Raw genomic sequence first — 5404 nt, 5'->3', positions numbered from 1 at the left:
GTTTTGGCTTAAAGCGTGCGGTATCCAAATACCCAGTTTCTGACCTTGCCCATTGAATGCAAATGTTGCACGATGGTTGAATGGTCACAGTTAATCACATTTGCCAATTCTCGGGCTGACCGACGCGGATCGTGGTGGATTAAAGCTTTAAAACGGTCTTCGCCAAAGCCCGATGGTCTTCCCGAACGTGGAGAAACTAATTCTCATTTTAAATTATAATTTCTGAGAGGAAAACTAGTTAACCTTCTTATAAATTAAAAATGTGTTCTATAAGTTAGTGCTGAATTAATATAAATTAGAGAAAACAAATAAGGAACACTTTAAGATTGGTTTATTTGTTTAGGCAATGCGACGAGTGGACGATCTGCCCTTAACTGGCCCTTATTTAAGTGTTACAAACGTGAAGAAAACCCGGAAAGCTCCGCGTGGCCAGCCCGTTGGCCCGGCACGAACCCGCGACCAACTGGGCCGGGCCTATCGAACGAGATCGAACATTCGGGGATAATTAAAATAAAATTTTATTAATTAGAAAGGTTTTAGTATTTTTTTCATTCAACGCATTATTTTAAATATTAAATGATTTAAAATTGAAAAATAATAATAAATGGCAGAAATACTTGAGTAATTTCCGTTTATTACTTTTACAGATATCCTTTTCCGATTTTTGCGCAGGAAGGTGGATGTCCTTTTCTAATATACACATGAATTACATTTGGATTTTTAAAAATATTTTGTATCTTCACGGGGCAGCCTAAGGGTAGCGGGAGCCTGGAGCGAAATACATATTAGACCCTATAGCAAATTAAAATTTTAAATTAACTAAAAGCACGCTGTAGGGGGTTCATACTCGCTCTCTTAGCGATAAATTGTCTCTTCATCGTACGAAGTCAAATTTACGAACAAACACAAAAGTCGTCAGTAAATAAACAGGATACTAAGTGACGTGTAAAAATTTGTATATCACGAAATGACGTGAAAAAAAAAACAAATTTTTACACGTCATTTTATTAAGTTTTTGTCATTCTATGTATTGAAAATATCGATGAAAATATATTAGTTTTTGAGTTTTAACTGTAAGATAATGCGAGACAACGCGTTATTGTGTAAAGTATTGACTTAATGCGAATGGTATTACTCTTAATATTAAATGAAAGTCGAATGTCAAATTGCCGCCGAACGATATCTCGACCGAAATCACAATAGAATCCTACGGAACTTTTGTTTAATAAATTACCCAACAATGCGAATTTTCAAGTAGACTATCTAACACAGTTCTGTATTATTTTCTGTTTACGTACGGGTCGATAAATATTCGGACGAACTGCTACGGGATTCTTTGACATACGTGCCAATGTCCGCCAGTTTCGAGTAGGCCTACCCAAAGATATTTTCTTCGATCAAATAAACAAAATTTTATACTCGTATAAATCATATTTTAATACGAAAACGTCTTTTTAACTTTTAAACTTATCAAATTACATCACTGTTTTCGGGTATGTAAAATACTCGATACATTAATTAATCGGAACGACATTTTAATTGCAAAGTGGAAATACTTACGCAACGAGTAGAAAAAAATAATAATTTCGGTATTACGTAATGTCTAGCCACGACGTGGGCTGTGACAAAGATTTCTATTGGCTATAATTTGCATAAATAGCAAATGTCGTAAGTGTAGAGGCAGAAGTCTTTTCTTCCCTACACTTGTGACGTTGCACCGACACTTTGCCGCAACCATGAAGATCATCCTGTTTTTATCTGTTTGCATTTTGTTTTTGACCGTGGTTTCTGCGGGTGAGTCAACTATTACATTATTACCTTTACATCAGTATTTATTATTCGTTTACTATTGTTGTTTATAATAATACGTGTTACGTGAAGATCTTATCAGACATTGATTCGTAATTATCGACTGTTATATTCTCAAATAAAAGACCAGTGAAGAATTTTAAACAATCGTTTATTTAAAATTCTATAATTTTCCATTGCTCCTTTACTTTTTCCACAGAAAAGGACACTAGAAAACGGCACCAGACTCGCGGGTGCAGTAATTGTGCGTGTTGTAGAATATGTGATGATGAATAAATAATACATTTAATTTTTCTCTGACATTCTCTTAAGAGATAATATTAATTCCCTGTTAGGAGCAGAGTTTGTAGCGCCATTTCTCATTTAATACCAGAGACTTTTATTTATTCTTTACAAGGAGAACTGGGACGTCTTCACTGGGGAAGAGAGATATGTGCAAATTTTATAATAGATTGCGACAGGAGATGGGGAGTGTTAGCAGAACGAAAGGTTGTCAAAAATTTTTATATTTGAAATCATTTTTTAATCAAAATTATTATACAGAAGTATAATATTAGGAGTATAATAAAGGTCAACGATTACACTTTAGTAGAAGCGCTGCGCTAATGTTAGATGTGCCCCGTTAGAACTTTTGATACGAAAGGATAAAAATAATGGCAACAATTTAACCTTTACAAGTGCAGGATACATTTAAAAATACCGTTATAGGCCTTATAACATAACTTTAGTCTAGGAGTTAGTACAATGTGGTCAGACTCTTCCGCGGTAAATAAGTGAATTTCTTTTCGTTCTTTTGTCCCATTTTTAACATTATATTTTCCCGGGCCGGAAACACGAATAAATTAGTGTACTGTAGATTTGTTTTACAGAAATGCTTGACTTTTTATTCGGGGAGACAGATCAAGTGTGACTTTAGTGTTGGGGGCGTCTAAATATTGGTGACACATGTGACAAGAAGAGGAGTAGGTAGCGAGGAAAAAATTTCAGAAGGAATAATTTGAAGTTTATTGGCGTTTTAATTTCCACGTAAGACCCGAAATAATGGTTCTGAAAGATGATTTCAGTTAAGATATGCGCAATAAGAGAGTTATTAATGAATATTAACGTATTAAAAATAATCATTTATATTTATTTAAAATGATGTTTTAAATTAAATTTTGGTTTAAAGATATTTTTATGTATAATTTATTTATACAACATCACAATTACGCGTGTTTTAATATAAATTTAATGGGAAAATTTAACGAATCAGTAAAATAATTTTTTGCTTCATTCTATAAGTTACGAAACTTTCCTTCCTGGAANTTATTATATAAAATTTTATTTTAGCACAGTTTCTAAGCCACAATTTTACCAATTCACATCTTGGTGGGTAGCCATAACCAATTCTTGTCTTTATAGTTATGTGTACGCTGCGACCAACAGAGATTGGTGAATTGTATTTAATAAATTGTTTTATTTCTAAATTAAAGAATAAAGGAAAGGGACTTTTTATTTATGAAGTTTTTTATGTTACCAGCCACTGCCTACACTTGCTTGAAAGTAGCCGGCGCGGAATGTCTTCCCGAAGAATCCTGCGGTTGGGCCATAAGAAGACACGAAAAGACCTGCCCCGGAAACAAAATATGCTGCATTTTAATTTAATGACAACAACGACCATTCAAATAATCTGTTTATTTCTATAATTTTTATCCATCGTTTCACCCAACAATTTTCTGTTATTAAAAAATTATATTATACCTTATTATATACGACCTCTTAAAGGTTGAATAAATTTGAATTTTCTTGCAATTTATTTATGTTTTTACACGAAAATATTGACAATATTAACCGAACCTTTACGAGTATTAAAAATAAAATTACACTTACAATGCTAGTACAGTATTAATATACTTGCGTGTAAGTGTAATTAGTTCCTAAGGAATTCGTGTACAGTGTTGAATTCATTAAAAGTAAGTCTGTAGCGTGTAGAAAAATCAAAGTAGAATAGAGTTATTTTTTAACGTAAAATTATCTTATTTACGCCAAATTTTATCGTTTTTATCTGCCGCTCTATTATAAAAATCCAGCAGCAATCCTGGCAACATTTAAAAGTGCGCGCGGGGCCACATGTTATCATATTTTATTTTATATCGTTAATTACTATAAAATGGAAAAAGCTTAATTTTGCTGGTAGGAATTAGTTTTAATATCTTCGTTAAGTCTTACCCCATTCCACACACGACACGCCATTCCCTCTATCTTCCCACCCCTCGACTTTAACCAGCAAAATTTAATATCATCAATGCACGCGAGTCACGGTGGCAAATTTCGTTTCTCAATCTTCACCCATCCCGAGGTATTAAACAAAATACTGTAGACACATCCTCCGATTTTTGTCTTCTCAACTGGGGGGGTGTCAAATGGTGGAGATTTTCAAAAACTCCGGAGAGTCAAATTTGATCCAAATACAATACTTTCCGTATTATATATAGTACAACAACCCCCAAAATAAAACTGAAATATGTTTTAGATCTTTAATTAGAATATTCTGTTTATATTTCACGCCAACGTCGATTAGTTTTCATAAATCAGAAATATGCTTTGCAGAAAATTACTCCCGATACTTACGAATTTTATGATAAATAAAATATCTGAATGTTAATTGACAATATACTGTATTAGCCCGAATATAACGCCATATTTTTCGACCATTTATTTTCCGTTAAAAAATCGACTCGCGCTAAATTCGGGATTTAAGTAATGGAATGTAATATAAACAAGGACATTTTCCTATAGAGGTTGCCTATGTTATTAGCTATACAGTAGAGCGTCGTTTATCCGAAAGCTGGTTATCCGAAACGTCTGTTATCCGAAATCATTCAGTCGGCAAATTTAGATTTTCGCTAGTGCTGTGGCGCTGCAATCTTCGGCTATTTCTCGGGTTACTCAAATATTTTACGTTTTTGATACTAAATTAACATCTGAAGTATAATTTTTATTGTTTTTATATTTTTCAATATATTTATTTTGTTTGTACAAAATAAAAAAAATAATTTTTAACGATACAATAGTCTTCGTTAGGCTTAACATCGACGAAAATTCAACGCGAAGCGACACGCAACGGAGAAAAATTTCATCATGGGATAAATTAATATATTTTTTCGTACATGATTCGTTATCCGAAAAATAAGTTATCCCAACCACCCCAGTCCCCAATTGATTCGGATAAACGACGCTCTACTGTAATTACATAAATAAATGCTTATCTGATTGAATTTTACTTTCTTTGAATTCTTTTATGAGTATTATTTTTTTCTAAATATCTTTATGAAAATTTTGGAGTCGTGTTAAATTCGGGGTCGCGTTATATTCGGGCTAATACGGTAGTTATTAAATGAACAACTAGATTATTTTATTTAAATTTATAAATTATCCGATATAAAACCGACCAATAGAAGGTTTGGCCGTAACATAGACTGCTGTTGTAAAAATACTAGTAAGACGGCTGTGTAATGGCAATTCCACTCATTTAAAACAAAGGACAGAGTAATCGGACTGCATTAAGAGAAAAATATCTACAAAATTAAAGTCCCGTCTCTTTATTTAAAAATAT

General features: G+C 32.9%; 1 long non-coding RNA gene across 1 annotated transcript; it reads left to right on the top strand.

Annotated features, from left to right (window-relative positions):
- The first annotated feature begins 1639 nt into the window (after positions 1-1639).
- Positions 1640-4270, top strand: LOC111633218. The gene is made up of 2 exons (XR_002758021.1): positions 1640-1794; positions 3329-4270. It is a non-coding gene; the product is annotated as an uncharacterized LOC111633218 (long non-coding RNA).
- The last annotated feature ends 1134 nt before the right edge of the window (positions 4271-5404 follow it).

This window comes from Centruroides sculpturatus, unplaced genomic scaffold, assembly GCF_000671375.1.
Source record: "Centruroides sculpturatus isolate CEXI.00-Female unplaced genomic scaffold, Cexi_2.0 scaffold127, whole genome shotgun sequence".
NCBI classification, from domain to species: Eukaryota; Metazoa; Arthropoda; class Arachnida; order Scorpiones; family Buthidae; genus Centruroides; species Centruroides sculpturatus.
This window is presented reverse-complemented; position numbering and strand designations above follow the sequence as displayed.